Raw genomic sequence first — 20,869 nt, forward strand, 5'->3', positions numbered from 1 at the left:
TGAATGAACCTGGAGGCCATTATGCCAAGCGAAATAAGTCAGGGGCAGAAAGATAAATACTGTATGATCTCACTTACATGTGAAATGTGGAAAAAGTCAAACTACGGAAACTAAGAGTATAACAATGATTGCAAGGACTGGGGAATGAGAGAAATGGAGAGATGTCCATCACAGGCTGTAAACTTTCAGTTATAAGATGAACAGGATGTGTTCAGTAATCTGATTGTGATAACCATTACACAACATATACTAAATAAAAAAGTCAAAAGAACATTTTTAAAAGGAGGAAATTTAGTTTTTTTAAAAATATGAAATTGAGTATCTATATCTATATTGACACATATGCATACACATATATAATCCTCTTAATCAATACTTTTCTTTCCATTACCCTGGCTTCACAAATAATTCTCTGACTGTCCAAGTTTCCCTATTACATATTAAAATTGGGTCAGTTTTATCAAGCTATTAAAAGTTAATTTTCTGGTTTTAATTGTTTAGCACCCTGTTCTCTCAAGTAACCAATCTGATTAATGGATTCTTTCTCAGAAGCAATATATGATTATGGGTTAGTATGTTACCTTTCCTGAGAACTGTATGTAATTTGATGACCTCCTGGTCATATGCCAACCTAGAGATTTTCAATTTTTAATTTTATTTAGCAGAAACTGTTTTCCCAAAGAAAAGTTAAGTGAATCTCTAATCTAACACATGGACACAGTGGGGGGGTTACCCCAGTTGAAGCACTGGGGCTCTGGAGTCCAGCCCTGTTAGCTTTGCCTTTTACCACACACAGTGGCTGTAGAAGACGCTTAGCAGCACCCTGGCATTATGCAGAGTATGGTTGGTTTCCACACTCCTGCCTTTAAAAAAATGCTGTGCTTCTCTAGCACAATGGTAATATTTGAGAGTTTATCAACCCCTCAATTCTCTCCACCTAGAGAGAGTCCTACTCTGCCTTTGACTGGAAGCCCCCTTAACTCCCATTTTGTATGAATGTCTCATAAATATAATAGTAAATGTGATCACCAGATGCTACTAAGTTCATTAGGATATATAAGGATTACTGAGAGGAAATAGGATTGCTGCTATAAAATAGAGTCACAGAACTCAATATCAAAGACGCAAATGATTATCTACACTAGGGCAGTGTTTGACAAGCCATTAACGAGGAATCACCTGGAGAATCTGGTTAAAATGCAGAGTTAGTTAGAACGTGTCTGGGTTGGGACATCAGATCCAAAATTTCTAACAAATTCCTAGATGATGCTCAGGCTGTTTGTTGGAGGACTACCCTTTGAGGATTGAGGTTGTACGGCACCTCTTAGTACTGCCTTATACGTTCACTGATGGGTACTGCAACTCCACACAGATAGGACCAGCAAGTGCTCAGAATTTTTGGCAATGAAGGTCTAGATCACCTGATATTGAATCCTGAACAGTTACAATGTTTTCTGAGAACAAAGCACATGTGAAATACAGGGAGATGGAGGAAGTTATAAATAATAACCATGACCTCATGATGTGTTGCAGATATCATGACTCATTAAATTTTTATGATTTTGTAATATACCAATTTATTGTTTTGACTTTCTTATGTCTGCAGTTTTACTTGAGGTGAGACTGGTAGATTACAATCAAGTAAGGATTGTGGCTGAAGTGTAAGATGAATAATTAGAAATTGAAAACCATGAGACATAAACTCTTGCATTTTGCAAACTAGAATTATAGTTTCAATTTGACATCATGTTTAATAGAATTATACAGGGGACAGCAATCATTATGAATTATAAGGAACAACAAAGTATAATCTAATTCACATTTACAATAGAATGTGGCACTCAGAAGGTTTGAGGGATAGTGATACATTTAATAATTCTTGGCATAACCATTCAGAGTGGTTATAGTCTGTACTGTATACTAGTCTATGTAAATAGAAAAAAATGTAATAAAAACAGTTTACTCTAGAACTTTCCCAAGGGTCAGATTAGCTTTTAAAATATTGACTGAAGCATAGATGGATTTGTATATAATGTGTATGTGGTCTTTTCTGGAATATCATAACATAATAATTTTGGATAGTTAATCCTTAGACTATGAATTTCATTATTTTGTTTTATGTTATATCATACCATAGAAGGTAAACAGAATATAATGAATACTCATTTGCCATTACTTAGCTTCAATATTCATAAATATTCTGTTTTTTTGTAAGACAGGGTTTCACTGTGTCACCCAGGCTGGAGTGCAATTGTGCAATCATTGTTCACTGCAGCCTCAAATTCCTGGGCTCAAGAGATCCTCCTACCTCAGCCTCCAGAGTAGCTGGGACCACAGGTGTGCACCACCATGTCAGGCTACCTTTTAAAATTTTTTGGTAGAGATGGGGTCTTGCTATGTCACCCAGGCTAGTCTCAAACTGCTGAGTTTAAGCAATTTTCCTGCCTCAGCCTCCTAAAATACTGGAATTACAGGCATGAGCCACCATGCACAGCCACATTCTGCTATTCTTAAATCTATACTTTGATTGATTCCCCAATTGCCACTCAATACTATCAACAAAGATAGTAATTAATGATAATTATCTTATGGTTAAGAATAATGACAATTACTATTATTATAAGTCCATTTTAGGTATAAGATACATACACTGAATGTACTGAAATCTTAGCTGTAAAATTTTCACAAATGTATACAGTTATATAAACCCAAATCCATTATGGTATAGAACATTTCTACCTTTCCAGACAATGACTATGTTCCCCTTGTCAATTACACCTCTCTCAAGGCAACTGTTCTGATTCTGTCCTTAAATTAGTTTTGTCTGCCTAGTCTAGAATTTCAATAAATGAAATTATAAACACAACATCCTAAAATTTATGAGATGCAGCAAAACGAGTGCTAAGGGGGAAATTTATAGGTACAAATGCATTTATCAAAAAATACAAAAAAAATCTCAAATCAACAACCTACATTTACAATTTAAAGAACTAGAAAAAGAACAAATTAAACACAATGCTAGAAGAAGGAAGTAAATAATAAACCTAGGTGCAGAGATCAATGAAATAGAGAATAGCAAAATAGAGAAGATCAGTGAAACCAAAAGTTGGTTTTTAGAAAAGATCAACAATATTGATAAAGCTTTTAGCTAGATAGACTAAGAAAAAAGGAGAAGACTTAAATTGCTAAAATCAGAATAAAAATGGGGATATTACTACAATTGTAGTACACCAACTGTACACCAACAAGCTGGATAACCTAGATGAAATAGATAAATTCCTAGAAATACAAAACCTACAAAGGCTAAAGCATGAAGAAATAGAAAATGTGAATAGATCTGTAACTAGTAAGAAGATTGAATCACTAATCAAAAATCTCATGAACAAAAAAGTTCTGGACCTGATGGCTTCAACAATGAATTCTACCAAACATTTAAATAACTAATAATAATCCTCCCAAAACTTTTTCAATAAATTGCAGATGAGGCAACATTTTCTAAATCCTTCTATGAGGCCAGCATTAATTCATACCAAAGCCTGACAAAGCACTGTAAGAAAGGAATACTGCAGACCAATATTCCTTATGAAGATTGATGCAATAACTTTAAAGAAACTCTTTACAGCTTGACTTTTGTTCAAACTACTTTATAGACATTCAGAATTATTGTTGCCTTCTTAGACATGATTGTCATTTTTAAACACTATAATATTCTGTGAATTTCTTTCAAAATAAATGTTTTTATTAAACATTTGATTATGACAGAGAAAATATAAGATGAAATGTAATTATTCATGTATGCTGTCAACTCTAAATGACCTATTCAATACAAAAAGCGAGTGATGCTATCTACAGTGTTTTATGGTGTTCTTTCGGAAAAAAGGCATTTCCTGTGATTTCTTTTGCAGCTTATCTGTATTCTAAAACATAATAACTATGGATGAAATCATTCTAATTTTAAACAACAATATATTTATATGTGTGCCAGTTTGTTATAATAAAATTCCTATAAAAACCTTATTGTTTTCTTTAAAACTGAAGTCTTAAAAATAACCTATTAAAAAGCAGATGGCTAAATGTATTCTGTCATGAACTTAAGGTTGTCTTTAAATACAAATAACCATTTGGATGACTACACATAAAAATCTCTGATAAAGTAATTCACTCAAATACATTTGACGTTAATTTCACGTACTTTTAATTACTTCTTCTTTGGTCATTTGTCATCTTATTATCCTGAGCTTATTTTATTAATATTAATTGATTTTAGTTTATATACTGTTTACTCAAAATTGATCAAAGACCTAAATATAAGATCTAATCGTATGAAACACTTGGAATTAAACACAGGGAAAAAGCTTCACAATATTGAATTGGCAATGATTTCTTGCTATAGCACCAAAGGCACAGGCAATCAAAAAAAAAAAAAAAAAAAGACACACTGGACTTCATAAAAATGTAAAAAAAAGTTTGTGTATCAAAAGACAATATCAACAGAATAATATAAAGCAACAATAAAACTGTCATATTATAAACTGCCATAAATTATCTGAGAAAAATAGGGAGAAATAGAGATCATTAATAGATAGAGGGATGGCTTCACAGTCAGATAAGGGAAAATCATTATACAAGAAAAAAGAGGATGGAAAGGAGGAAAGTGGATGGGTAAAAAAGAAGGAAGGCAGGGAGGAGGGAAGGGAGCGAGGAAGGGAAGAAAGAAGGAATAAAGGAATGAAGGAATTTCCATCAGTATTTTTGGGTTAAAATCTTTGGATTGAATTCCAGAAATGGCATTAAGAAGACTACTGAATTCTGTGTGTGTGGTATACCTTAATTTATTGATGTTCCCTCTGCCAAAAAAAAGCCCAAAAAAACAAAAAAACAAAACAAAAAAACACCCAAAGCAATGAAAAAGACTTGGACATTAACCAAAAGTAGTGCTGTACTCCCCTATGTATCCTGCTGCAACTCCAATTTCAACAGATCCAAAAGTTATTTCTCCCTACTTCTCTATATTTTGGTTTGGCTTTTATGTCTTCACAGGGCTGTATATAATGTGTTGAGTAGAAAAATAAGACAAATTCTGGAGATACACACATAAGTTTTGCAGAATAGTATGAACTCAGAGAAATTAATATTAATATTTCTAACTCTGTTTCCTCATCCATAGAAAAGGTAATAAGCCCCCCACTGGATTGCTAGGTGAAACTAAGATGATTTGAAAATTCGATTTCCCCCGCTTTCACATAGTAGATCTTCAATGAGTAACAGTACCCTCATTTACTCATAGTCTCCAGCAATCCTTTTTAAGTTCAAACTCACATAATCAACCTAGTTTATTTCTTTGCCATCTGTCCTGTAAGTTTCTGGGGAAATTTTTTTTATCCTATTTCTCTACATTCAAATTCATTTTCTCTATCTCCTAACATACCTCTATTCTGGCCCAAATAATGATAAAAATTCATTCTTCAAAAATGCTCTTCTTATCATGTCACTTTACTGTTTAAAATTTATTAGAGGGTGTTCATTACAATCAGAGTAGTAACCAAACTTACGGTCAATATCAAGCGTCTTTTCAGTTTCAGCTAATTCTAATTTGGCTTCCTTTCTCCCCAAATTTTGCAGTGTCATCTTACATCCTTCCACATGCATCTCCACCTTTCTACCCAACTCCACCATGTTTAATTCCGATCTGTATGCTGCCTGCATTCCAGCACCTTTCCCCAGAACATGCAGATTGCTCTTTTCTCATGGTCTTGCTTTTCCAATTCCCCGCTGGTCTTGCGAAGCCTTGTTTTCACTTCCTTCATGATTATTTCTTCTCATTTCCCTCCAACCTTGATTGCTTCTTGCAAAATTACTATAGTTTTTTACTATGCTTATGCTCATTCAGGAATTTATATAAAACTTTATCTTTAATTAGTGTTCTATATTGTTAAATACAGTGAGTTCCAAGTTTCTCTTCAAAGAATCAGTATGTCAGTATGGTAAGTTTCTTGTCCTTTGTTCCCCATTTTAAAGTTTAACTTCCTCTTTCTCTTCGTCTCCTTGCCTTTAGTTTCAGTAAAAAACCTTTCCGCCAGTTCTAATCAGTAGTTCACATCTGTTCCCCTGGTCACCTGCTCCATCCTCAATCACCTCTGGTCACCTGCTCCATCCTGAGTCACCCCTGCTCACCTACTCTGACCTGAGTCACCTTTAGTCACCTGTTCCTTAACTGTCCTCCCTGCCGAAACTGCTCACTGCGCCACTCTGGCTCATACCCCACTCTCTTTAAAACAGCCAATCGGAATTAGCTTAGACTATGTGGTCCAACCCTAGCCAATAAGGGAATGACACAGCAGTAGGGGCTACCTGGGTCAGGAATAAGAACCCCTTCCCCTCCCTTGTTCAGGTGAGCTGTCACCATGGCTCCATCCATGAGATGCACCTTTCTATAGAAGTAAAATTGCCTTGCTGAGAAAATTCATGTTTCAGTGCTATTTCTTTTGCAGCACTGAAAATTTATTTCTAACATACATGCTAGCAATTTCACACGTATTTATTGTCTCAGGGAAAGAATGTTTTTAAAATTAATTGTAAATCAATATCCCCTAATTGTGAATATATATAGTATATGTATATTTTATATAGTATATACATATATACCCCTATGTATCTATGTATATATGTATACATATGCTATATACACACTATATACATATCTGTATATACATACATATACATATGTAGAGTATATATGTATACACTGTATACTATATACATATGCTATATACACAGATGTATACACATATATGTATATATGTATAGAGTATGTATATATAGCATGTGTATATAATGTATATATGTATATAGTACATATTCTATATATAAGTAGTGTGTATATGTGGCATATATTGTATATAACTGTATACTATATATAATATACATATACTACATATACACAATTAGTACATATTGATTTAGTATTTATTAACTATGTATATATCTTGTGAAATACACAAAGAACAATACAAGAAAAAGTCATTCTCCAACCTACTTTCAAGAGATAAACTGTTAAAAACTTACTGTATTTTCTTAGTCATTTTTTCTTTGCTTGTACAGTTAACAACTAGAATAATATTTATATGTTTATTTGAGTGCATTCCTATTTTATTTCTCTTTATCCTGCATATCTGCCCATGAAAGTCTATATTCTTTAAAAACATAATTGCACCGCACACATCATATTTAATTAAAGATGAATATATCAACATTTGACCTCAGTTCTCACACCAGCTACCACTTAACCCTTCCCCTCATATCCGTATTTTCCAAAAGCATTTTCCATGCTCATTGTCTTTATTTCCTTGTTTTCTTTTCTCTTTTCAACCTACTGAAATCTGACTTATGCATCCAACATTACAACAAAATATTTTAATGAGATCAGCAGAGAAATCCAGTGAGTGTTTGCCAGAGCTCATCTTACTTAATTGGCAGGATTTTACATTGCCAGTGGCTACGTCTATCCTACTCTATTCTCATCCTTTGACATCTGTGACAACCCAGTTTCTCAGCTTTCCTTCTAACTCCTAGTCCACTTGTCACGTGCCTTTGTGGACTCATCCTCCTCTTCCTGACTTTTATGATAGTGTTTGCCAAGGATTGGTCTCAGGCTTTTCCATTCTCTTTATTCCTTCTCTCAAAGTAACTAGCTTCACTCCCCCAGCTCTAATTGGCAGGCATTAATGACTCTCAAATGTATATCTTCAAACCAGGCCCCTCTTCTGGGCTCCACTCTATTATATCATTAGTTAAGTATCTGATATTCCCATGTGGATGCATCACTGGTAACTGAAACTCCACATATCTAATGTGGAACTTGCAATCTCCCTGCATAACTCGGTCCTATTCAGCTTTCATATCTTGCTGAATGGCACTTCCAATAATCCATTGGCAAAAGCTTTAAACCTGACATTTAGCCCTACAACTTTCTTCTTGTTCATTCCCATGCCCAATAAAACAGAGAATTCTGTAAACTTTAACTCTCCTGAGTCTATCCACCTATTTCCACATCTACTGCCAGTACTCTCATTAAACTTATGATCCTCTCTGGACTGAATTCTCACAATTGTATTCTGACTTTTATTTGCTCAAAAACTCTTCCAGTCTATTTTTGTCACTCTTGTCAGTGTATTCATTTAAAAGTGTATGTTTGATAATGCCACTCTCCATCCTTGGTCCATCCTAGGACCCATGTTTGACTTATCATTAATTTCCCTAAAATTCATATCCTTAACAAGTCCTACATGGCACTGTGTGATACGGCTGAGAAACGGCGTAAGCCCTCAGTTGGAAAATTAATAAATCCACGCAGTTCAAGCAAACTGTAGGTGTAATACCTCCAGTGATAAGAGGGTTTTCAGAAAACCAAAATAATCCAGGAGAGTGAGCTCTAAACATCTGCAACCTGAATGAAAATTATTTCCTGACTTTCGCTAGTCTAATACTGTGCTTTCAATTAAAGAATACCGAAGGCACAGCTTTAGAACAGTAAAAGTGAGGAAATAATTTTCCTCCTTCTATTCTTTTGCCCCTCTACCTTCTTCCTTTTCCTTCTCTTATAGTGACTTGAAGCTATCAGAAAAGGTAGCAACAAAAAGGAGGTGGAGGGGTAGCAAAGTAAAACAATGAGAACTACCCCTTGTCTGTTGTTGGTATTGAGACTGTAATACCAGTAGGGAGAGGATGAAAGTGGTGATTTTTAGCAAAGACAGGAATTCTTTTTCAGATATGATTGTTAAACTGAATTAGGATAATAAGTTACAAAACTCAGACTGTTTCTGTGTCTAGAGGACACAGGGAGACTTTTTATCATCTAGGAAAAGTTAAACAACTCATTTGGCTTGTCATCATTTTGATTCAATTGGCAAAAGTAAATTTGAGTATGTGGTAGGGAAAAAGTAGAGTTGTTTTCTAGTTAGACACCACAAATCTTACTTGTTCAATGTGCCAGTTTGAAGAAGCAACATATGTGGGATTCAGTGATGGAATGGTAAGTGAGAATGAGAAATCTATACTATGCATGTGATGTCTTCTATCTTGTGAGCATGGGGCAATCCTGAGATAGGAGCCATGTGGCAAAGCAGAGAGCCTTACTAACCCTGTAGCTCTGGGGAAAGCAGAGCCACCGCAATCAGCATGTACTTCTCACCCACAGTCCCTATTATGCAAGAGAAAAATATTTCACCACCATTTTCAACATGGATTGAATATATGCTCTCAGGACAATTTAGGTTTATTCCTATTGTTCCAGTGTAATTATCAAAATTTTAATTCGCAAAATGTCTTCTTTTCCCGACAGTATGTTACATAGTCATATATAACAGAGATTAAAGATACCTGAAGCAAAAACTGATTCAGCTGCAAGAAGAAATGGATAAATCCAGTTCGAGATATCAAAACTCTCTCTCAATAATTGATAGAATATACAGACAGAATATCAGATCATCAGAGGGCCAGAGGGGATATAGAAAAATTAAAACTATTCATCAACTTGACCTAATTGACAAGTATAGAAAATTCCATCCTACCATAGCATAACATACAATCTTTTCAAGTGCAGATGAAACATTTACCAAGATATATAATGTTCTGAGCCAAAAAATCAAGGCTAACTAAATTTCAAAAGATTCAAGTCATAAAAACTATGTTTTCTGCTCATAATAAAATTAAGTTAGAAGCAACAGAAGGATTTCCAGGATATCCAAAAATATTTAGAAACTATATGCCACAATTATAAGTAACCCACAAATCAAAGAAAAAAAATCAAAAAGGCAAATTAGAAAGTATTTCTTACTGAATTACAATTATGAGTATTAAAGCATAACATATCAGATTTTGTGGGAAGTTACTAAATCAGTACTTACAAGGAAAGTTACAACACTAAAAAGGCAAAAGATCTCAAATCAGTGACTTGTTTATGTTAGGATACTAAAATATATATACATATATGTTTAGGCTGGGGTTAATTATATATATAAATGTATATATTTATATGTAAGTATATGTAAATTTACCTTGAATCTTATATATTATATATACATATATAAATATATTATATTTATATATAAGCATATGTAAACATATATGTATATAATTACATAAAGTTAACTCCAGTCTAAACTGAAGAAAAAAATAATGAAGATGAGAGCCAAAATCAATGGAGTAGGAAAAAAAGGAAAAAATCAGAAAAAACAATGAAATAAAAAGTAATTTTTAAAGAAATCAATAAAATTGATAAGCCTCCAGCCAGACTGATGGGGGTTGGGGAGAGAGATGATAAAAGCTATTAAACTACTAATATCAGCAACAAGAGAGGTGACATCATCATAGGTTCCACATATATTAAAAATAATAAGGTAATATTATAAAAACTTTATGCCAACAAATGTGGCAACTTAAATAAAATAAAAACTATCCTTGAAAGTTACAAAACACAAAAGCTCATTCAAGAAGAAATAAATAATCTGAATGGACTTATATTTATTAAAGAAACTGAATTAACAGTTAAAAATCTTACCACAAAGAAAACTCCAGGTCCAGATGGCTAATTGAGTTATGCTAAACATTTAAGAAAAAACAAAACCAATTCTATACAAACTCTTGGAGTTATTTCAGCAATAAAAGGTTGGTTTAACACTCCAAAACCGGTAGGTATAATTCATCGTGTTAAGCAACTAAAAAAGAAAAACTATATGATCATCCCAACAGATGCAGACTCTCACAACTTCTGTTCGATATTTTATTGATTATATCCAGTGGAATTTCTTTCTTTCCCGAAAGAAAAATAAATGCATCCAGACTGGAAAGTAAGAATGAGAACTGTCTTTATTCATAGACTACATAATCAGATATTTAGAAAATCTTATGGACTCTACAAAAAGTCTACCAGCATTAATAAGTAAATTTAGCCAGGTGGCAGGATACAAGATCTATATACAAAAATCAATTGTAATTAGCAATCAAGAATTGAAGTTTTAGGCTGGGCACAGTGGCTCACGTCTGTAATCCCAGCACTTCAGGAAGCAAAGGCGGGTGGATTACTTGAGGTCAGGAGTTTGAAACCAGCCTGGCCAATATAGTGAAACCCTGTCTCTCTCTCAAAAAATAAATAAATAAAAAAAATTAGCCAGACGTGGTGGCATGTGCCTGTAATCCTGGCTACTCCGGTGTCTGAGGCAGGAGAATCGCTTGAACCTGGGAGGCAGAGGTTGCAGTGAGTCCAGATCATGCCACTGCACTCTAGCCTCAAAAAAAAAAAAAAAAAAAAAAAAAATCGAATTAAAAAAAATCAGTACAATAGCATAAGCAATTAAAAAATTGGGGAAAAATCTGTCAAAGACATACAAGACCTGTAAAAGGAAAACTACAGAATGTTGCAGAGTGAAATTAAAGAATACCTACATATTTGGCAAGATATACCTTGTTCATGAATCAGAAGACTCAATATTGTTAGGATGCCAATTGTACTCAAATTGATCTATATCAAGTTTTGATCATTATGAAAATCGCAGCAGACTTTTTTTGGTAGAAACTTATAAGCTGGTTATGAAATTAATATGGAAATACATATTATACATATGTTTGGGTAGATTGGTCAAAATATTTTTGGCAAAAATTAACAAATTGGATGACTAACATTAGACAACTTCATGACTGATTTTAAAGCTTAAGTTATCAAGACAGTGTGGTGTTGGGCTAAAGACAGACAAACAGATCAATGGAACAAAATAGAGATCCAGAATAAACCCATACATATATGGACAATGAATATTTGACACAGGTCCAAATGCAATACAGTGGGAAAAGCATAGTCTTTTCAATATATTTTGCTGGAAAAACTGAATCTCCATATGCAATTAGGAAAGGATGGATAGACAGAAGGAATATAAGAAAAGTTAACACATGAGCTTCTCCATAGCTCAGTGTCCTTGCTGATATATATATAGAGAGAGATTATAGTAATTTCTATATAATAATATTTTGGGGAGTACTAAATATATGAGCAATTGCAACATCCCTAAAAATATAGCCAGACACATAGTAGGCACGATATAGCTGTAAGCTATTATTATAAAGGTAAAATGTCAATATCCACATGCAAGAAGTTCTAGAGAACTATAACAAGAGAGATACTTTGTATAGATTATTTGACTAATAATTTCTTAGAAATTACACACACGCACACACAAACACACACACACACACGCACACTGATTAAACGGGCTGAAACTGTGCTAAAAAAGTTATGAATGACTCCCTATGGACAAACAATGGTAAAATTCAATATAATAGAAAACAAAGAAAATGTTCTAAAATTTTCCAACAAGAATGGCCAACCATCTAACAAGGAAAAGTGTCATATTTACATTCATAAAGGGGCAGGAGAGGACAGTGCCTAATCTCCTGAATTTAGGCTCAGTCAAAAACTAGCTCTGAAACATTAAACAAGATACTTCTTCATCACTCAATTTCCTTGTTGATATAATATAGATTATAATAATTTCTATATCATAAGATTTGGGGAATACTAAATACATTAGAATTTGTAGCACCCCTAAAAATACAGCCAGACACATAAGAGACATAATATGGCTATAAACTATTATTATGCTTAGATTTCTTGGTACAATATTCGATGAAGGAATACAATAGAATGACATTTTTGAGGTGCTTAAAAAAGAAAGTCAATCTTCAAATCTGATACCATTTGAATAGTCACTTAAATGCAAGGGTAAAACAACAGAAAAATGTCATAAATATAAGGAAGAAATAAAGATTAGTATATCAGACATGATATTAATAACACACAACAACACATCTGCCATTATTAATGCTTTATCCAAAATTTATTGAGAGGTTACTAGATACTAGATATTATTTTAAGTTCCTTATACATATTAACTAATTTAGTATTCACATAAACCCTATGTGACAAAAAGAGGTTCACCAAAGGTCACCCAGGGTATATATGACAGACAACCAAAAGAGTTACCCCCTTAGTAAGCCTTCTTTGCAAGATTTGTAAATCTGAGTCAGATCTCAAATACAAACCATCTGTTCCTTGTTCCCTTTCTGAGGCTTTTCTCCATGAAAGTTTGTTTGCAGATGTTATCTTTGAGAAAGGATCCTTGAGCATGATTTCAGTGGAGGCAGAAACTTTTGGTTACCTGCTCTGTTGTGTTCTCTTTCACATAAAAATTCAATTAGTGGTTGAGTCCAGTCATGAACGAAATCAAGTATTTCATAACAAACGACTGGTACTAGCAGGTTGGGACACACAGGGAAGAGTGTGCTTGATTGTTGGTTTTGGCCACCTCGTGCATGCATTTCTCTTGATATTTGAGTCGTCATGTCAAGGAATGACTAAAGGTACAGAAAGCCACATTCAAGTTAGAGAACATGAATTTTTACTGGGTAAGAAATAACAACCATCGGTTAACTATGCAGATTCTTGAGCCTTCAATGATGAAAGAAAATATAGAAGGAAAAAACGAAAAAAAAAAAAAAAAAAAACCCTGCAGAATCAAGCATGGCCATGTGGCCCAGTCATTAGAATCTACTTTTGTAAGTCTTGTAAAACTGTAAATTTTGTAAGTCTTTTGTAAGTCTGGATTTCTTTTTCTTTCTTTCTTTTTTTTTTTTTTTGAGACAGAATCTCGCTCTGTCACCCAGTCTGGACTGCAGTGATGTGATCTCGGCTCACTGAAAGCTGCCTCCCAGGTTCAAGCGATTCTCCTGCCTCAGCCTCCCGAGTAGCTGGGACTACAGGCACCCGCCACCACGCCCGGCTAATTTTTTGTGTTTTTAGTAGAGACAGGGTTTCACCGTTGTGTTAGCCAGGATTGTCTCAATTCCCTGACCTTGTGATATACTCGCCTCGGCCTCCCAAAGTGCTGGGATTGCAGGCGTGAGCCACTGCGCCCGGCCAAAAGTCTACATTTCTATGAAACTGCAGTTCATACTTGTTGGTGATAAGACTGAGTATATTGTGTGAGTCCCTTATAACGCCTTGCCATGTCTGCCCAAAGTATGGTGGAGCCCCAAATTGGGTAAGAAATATCCAAACTTCAAAGACTTTTGTAAGTCACATTTGTAAGTCTTGAGTGGAAGCTGTCCACATCCTGCAGTTGCCATCTTGAAACAAAGATTCGTGGTAGAAACTGTCTCTATTCCAAGAGCCATTTGCTTTTGAAAAATCTTTAGAATATTTAATTTTAAATCTTCTAATGAGAAGAATGTCAATCCTTTTGTCAGTGGGTCAAATCTTGTGTCTTTTCAGCTGGGAGACATGAATCCAGGCATCTATACCCTCAAGTTTAACTGCTGTTCTCGTCAAATTTATCTGCTATTTCTTTCCAATGTGGTTTCTAGGAATTTTTTTCTATGCTGTCTTTTCCAGATGATAAAGTCTTTGTTTTTCAGGTCATGCCAAGGTTCCTCGGGAGAATATGAAGAAAATGCAACTCATACTTGTTGGTGATAAGACTGAGTATATTGTGTGAGTCCCTTGTGGTGCTTTGCTATGTCTGCCCAAAGTGTGGTAGAGCACTAGATTGGGAGAGAAATATCCAGACTTCAAACATGTTACTGTCAGAATCTACGTTTCTAGCAAACAAAAGTTTCCTCTCACTTTGGAAATTAGCAAACATTGACTAGGATATTCAAAATCCATACCAAGGAGGTGACTGTATGAAACCCATTTGTAAGGGTTCAAAAGTACCCTGACACTTGAGTTTTTGTTCAGTCTCCACCTTTATAGTTTAACTAGATTATGCTGGTGCAGAAGAGACAAGCAACCGGAGACCTTCTCAGCAACCTCAATAAAATTACCCCACCAATGTCGACAAAGCACAGTGATCAATTTGTCCTTCTTGAGGTGGGAAATTTAATGAAAACTGTTTGCAAGGTTCCACCTGAGGTCCACTGGTGACAACAAACTGCCATTCTGAAAGTGACAGATTATGAAGAACATTCCTTAGTAAGGTCTGAAGATGACAGGCACAGTATGAAACGGGGAGAATTTGTGGATTATTAGAGATAGCCACCACTGGAGTCATTTAACTTTGAGAAAGAGGTCATGTGACAGTGGCAAGTCTTTTGGTTGATATGATAGTGCCAGGATCAAACATTCGCAAGATCACCTTTTAAGACACAGAAATTCTCCTTGGGCATTTAAGGGCAAATAAGAAACTGAGTCCTTGATACTCATTTGGAAAGGCATCACTGATTTCCTACTTCCTTTTTCTCCCCTTTAGTTTCATTCCGTGAGGGTGTGGAGGTCTAGCAACAGGACCATTTTCCTTTCCAGTTTTTGCTTGTATGTTAAATTTCCCTATTTCTGACATCAGGCCACTCAGAGAAAGTGAGGCAGGAGCTGACGCTGCACATGCTCCAGGACCTACACCTGAATGTTTTCTACAGGTGAGCAGGAGCATCCCCCTGAGGTTTCCAACGCTGTCATCCTTGTTTTGGTGTGTAAACTCTGAAAGTTTTGTCTAAAATTTATAGCTTTTTAAAGTTCCTCTGGTTTTACTCTGAAATGTGGAGTCTCTTAAATCATACTCAAGGTATTCACACTGCCTTTTTCAACACATTTTGTTGCATTTGAGGTTCCTAATAACCTATAAATCACTTGATAGAGATCTGGGAACCCTGAATTATGTGTTTCTAGAACTACTGCAAATTTCTCTGTAAATTTATGCCTATCTTGCATAGACTTTTGAAGTTTTTGAAAATGACATTTAGCTTAGACCCAACCAGGGTTTAAAATCTGCCATAATGAGCTTATTCTGATTTGGTCAACTTTAAGAGCCAATTGGCATTTAGTGTTTCTAGATGGCCAGAAGAAAAGGGACATCAGAAAGAGTGTCAGGGAAGAGGAACTTGGAGGGCAATTGGGTGAGAGAACCGGAATAGTAAAGATAAAAGCTTCTTGAGCCAAGTGGTGATTTTGGGCACATCTAAAAAAGAGCTTTTCACATTTTTCTCACTTGTGTCTTCCATGGAATAATTACTGAAGCAATTGTGGGATCTGGATTTGTATTGTAAGATTTCTTATATCAATCATAACATATATATCATTGAATGTTTGGAATTTCACTCTCTTTCCATAAGGCAGCTCTCAAATGAACAGTTTTGTTCTTACAAAAGGTTTCTCAAATGGCCTCTGAAATTCTAGATTAAGTCATTTAAATAGAGATACATAGTATTAGTTATAGTGCAAAATACATGTAGGAGGCAGGAATATGGCTTGGAGGGGATATGAACTTGGGTTTAGTCTGAGACAAAGGCAAAATGATCTGGCAATGGGTAGTCAAATGCGTTGTTTGTGTACCTCCTGCCCTTGGCTCCCCAAACTAAAGGTTAGGTAGTCTCCAGTGGCAAACCTGATAAATGTGCAGTTGGGGAAGATGGAAAGTTTGACCAAGAGATCTCATTCAAAATCAGTGTCTCACAGACAAAACAAGACTCCAAATCGTTGTATAAGCTTTTGATAAAGTTTATGGCAATATCTGTCTAGTCAATACCAATCTGAGGAAAACACCTTCTGGGCATCTAGTCCCAAGGGATGGCTCAGTGAATTGACTTAACAGGACCTGTGCTTATTCTCTTTCTTATGAACTTCCTTTTTTTGACTCCCATGAGAAAATTTTGAAGAAAGCAGTGACAAAAAGCAATAGTTAGTAATAAGGCAGATATCTATTGAGGATAAATTTGTTCAAGTCTGATGAAATAATCAAAGAGTTCTTGAGAGGAGATCTTAGGGGATAAAATACATTTAGCACTTGGTAGCTTGATAAAAAGAAAGAGGGACTGAAATCTAACAGAAGACTTAACCCTTTGTTGTAGTCAGAGTGATTGGCCCCGCCAAGCCAGGAAGCTCAAGAGGCCTCAGTGATTTGCACTATTTTGAATTTAGGATCTTTGCTTGAGCAACAAGGGATTTCAATGGGACCTCCAAGTTGTCGAACACCCCAAAATATCAGTAGAAAACCTTTCGATAAGCAAAAGTTCCATTTAGTCGAACCTACTGCAGTAGGGAGACCGCCACCTGGACGGGGTCCTAGGGTATTTTGGGTAAGTCAGAAGCAGAACAGTTGTCGAGCTTTGGAGTCTGGACACAGTAGTTGAAGGCGGGTTTTTCAAAGTGGGGAATGGAGTAAGATTGGGCAAAGTTCATAACCTACTAGTTTAGGGTCGGTTAACACCTGTAAGTGAGAGTTTGGGTAAGGAAACTGTTATTAATAAGCAGGCTGTTTACCAGAGTCAGAATATTATTGTCTTCAATATATTGTTTTGCCAGCATTTCCTGAAGCAAACAGTGAATTTAAGTACTGGATTGCAGTCTTATCTTTTCCAGGCTAATGTTTCCTAGAAGAAACAACTAAGTCATGTGTACATAACTGGTTCATAGTTTTACCTAAGTCATGTTCACAGCTGATGTCAATTCTTAAAGCCTATGATTTTAATATCAGAAAAAGTAGAACTTCAAGTAAAAATATCGGAAGTTAAAAAAATGACATTATTTAATACTAAGAAGAAAATTAGATCAAAATGATATGGTATCACATTATGTTAAAAAAATAACAGAAAGAACTACAGTCAGAAACAGAAAAACATGTCAACAATTATAACTGGAGATTTTAACAAGTCATTCCCAAACGAGATTTGAATATTATAATAATCTCAAAATTAATACCCAACAAAAATAAAGCACACACAGAATTAGTTGCAATGATCAGCTATATCCAGGACTACAAAGAAAGCCTGAATGCATTTCTGAAAGCAACATCATTTATAGCAAAAATTAAATATAATAAAATTAGAAATTGATAAAAATCATATAGCCCTAAACTAAGAAAACATAAATAACTTTTGGGTTAAAAATATAAACAAATTAAGATATATTTGTGACTGTTTGCCAAAGGAAGCACTACGTGTCAAACTTGAGAAACACAGGTAAAGCAGAATTTAGACAAAACTTGTATTTTAGTGATCAACTGACTGATTGCAGAGATGGGGTCTTGCTGTGTTGCCCAGGATGGTCTCAAAGTACCTTCAAGTGATCCTCCTTCCTCAGTCTCCCAAAATGCTGGGATTACAGATGTGAGTCACCACACATGGCCCGAAACTTGCATTTTTAAACTAAAAAGAAGAAAAATGAACTAAGCATTCAACTAAAAAAACTTGAAATGAAGCAACAAAGTAAAACTAACAAAGCAAGGAGGTAGGGAATAACAAATCAGAAGTAAAGTAGATGGTCAGAATGGATATGAGAGAATGTACAATGTATATACTATCATCATTATTTTGCCATCCAAAACTGTCATCTCCCATATCTACATGGGAGGCTGAGGCAGGCGAATAGCTTGAACCCAGGGGTTGCAGTGAGCTGAGATGGCGCCACTGTACTCTAACTGCACTCCAGCACGGGAGACAGGGTGAGACTCTATCTCAAAACAAACAAACAAACAACACACACACACACACACACAAACACAAACAACAAAACCTATCATCAAAGAAAACAAAAACTCAATATTTAAAAGAGGTGTTATTCTGGCTGGGGCTCTGCTACCTAACTCTCTTTCTCCACTGACTGAGCAATGCTTTTTGGAAAACCAGATTGAGAAGACCTGTTGTAAAATAGGTCTTGCATGAAGCTAGTGATGAACTCACAAACCAGTGAAAAGGACTTTCTTAACCTTTAAAATCTGCTAGTGGCAAAAAGTGTTTCCACGGGCTAATGAAGAAAAACAAGAAAAAGTCCTGAGCAACTATTCCTTTTTACCTTAAGACATTCTTAAACAACTACTGCATAATTGTTTCTGGAGACCTTTTTTTTTATTCAAGTAAACTTTTTGCCAGCATTTTCTGACTCAAAATATAGGAGCAGGAAGATAACATTTTTGTGAGAAAAAAGTTTAAATACAGCTTCCTGCTGCATTTAAATAGTATAGTAGTTAATATGATACTAATATACTTTGGATATATTTTGAGTTTGTTGGTTTTCCAGTATTCACCCACTGCTAGGCCTGTGGGTGTTGGACATGCCTGTGGTTCTCAATTTTGCTTGACTGTTAGAATCCTGATGTCCAAGTCTTACTCCAGTTAGACCAGTTCAGCCAGAAAGTCAGAAGGTGTACTCAAGCATCTGTTTTTTCAAAATCTCCTTTTGTGATGCCAAGTGCAATCAAAGTTGAGAATCATTGTAATAGCAAATGGTTGAATGGAAACTCCACCTTCTATTTAAATCTTACCCCAGTCTGCCCTTAGCTGTTCTCTTTTCACAGATCTATCAGTGTCTGAAGATAACTACGGCAGGCTGATCAAATACGCATATAGCAGGATGACAGCAAGAGAGTGATACACTGCCTGTGTTCCAAATCACAAAACATCTAAACAGGCTGGATGATGGACTGAGTCTGATGGGATGGAATTTCATAAAGATACATAAAAAAGCATCTTGGATACAGTAAACTTAACTCCACAAATACAGGGTAATTTAGATGTGACTAAGTAGCAGTACACATGAAAAATTATTGAGGAATTTTGTTGACTTTAAGGGTCGTGTGAGTCAACACTGTGATTTGGCTGCCAGAAAATAAACTCAATCCAAGGCTGTGTCAACAAAGGCATACTGTCCCTTCTGCATGCTCATTATAGCACTAAGTACTGAGCCATGTTCTCAATCGCATACTTCACGAACATGGAAAGCTAACAGTATGGTTAAGGGGGGAAACTGGAACTGTCATCTTGGGGAATAAAAGGGATATTTAGCCAGGAGTAGTTAGCTTAGGGAGACCATGACAAATATTTTCAAAATATTTGAAGGACTCAGTTGTGGAAATGAGATTAGATTTATTGTGTAAAACTCCAGAAGTGGAGAGCAATAGAGAGATGGAAGGAAATGCTTTTCAGCAGTGTTGCTCATCGACAAATGGATTGAACAGCCACAAAGAATGGAGGGTTCCCTGTCCTTTGAGATATTTAAGCCTTCAAGTGAATTATGGGTGAGGAGTTTCAAATCTTCTAGAGTTGAACCAGATAAGAAAGTCTCTTCTTCCGGTAAGATGTTATGGACCTATAACTTCAGTGTACTTAAAAGTAGATTGGGAGTGAAAGGCAGACTTTTGATGTTATGTACACTGTTGAAACCCCTTAGCATGGTCTTCTGTAACCTGCTCACCCTGCCCCAAGGAGGCAGCCAGCCAATGCCACCAGCCCCACGGAGACCCTAGTGCTTTTCCAATGGGGAAATGCAGTCACTTTTCTTCCGATATTACATCCTTTCTGGAATATGTCTCACCCACATGTCTCTTTACCAGCCCCTTTTTCAAGTAAACCAACTTCTCGCAGAAGCTGACAATATGTCTCTTTACTCTCTACGAAGATTCTGGCCCTTCTCCTCACCTGTCAGAAGTGGAGGATTCCAAAGGGATCATTAGCATCCATCCCAACAGCCTGCACTGCATCCTGAGAACTGCAGTTCTTGCATCCTCAGGCAACTTTCAACTACACAGACCAAGGGAGAGAGGGGATCCCTCCGAGGTCCCATAGGGTTCTCTGACATAGTGATGACCTTCTTTTGGAACTTTTAGAACCCCCAGGACATTTCCAAACTTTGAGCAGGGCGCTGGGGCCCAGGCGTGCGGGAGGGAGGACAAGAGTTCGGGAGCGGCGAGGATAAAGCGGGGTCTCCCTCCACCCCACGGTGCCTAGTTTCTCCTCTCTCCACGTGGTCCAGGGTCGTCGCATCACCTCTAAAGCCGGTCCCGCCAACCACCAGCCCGGGGACTGAACTTGCTCCTCCGGCCGCCCGCTCCCG

The sequence above is a fragment of the Macaca nemestrina genome, chromosome 3 (assembly GCF_043159975.1).
Source record: "Macaca nemestrina isolate mMacNem1 chromosome 3, mMacNem.hap1, whole genome shotgun sequence".
Classification (NCBI taxonomy): domain Eukaryota; kingdom Metazoa; phylum Chordata; class Mammalia; order Primates; family Cercopithecidae; genus Macaca; species Macaca nemestrina.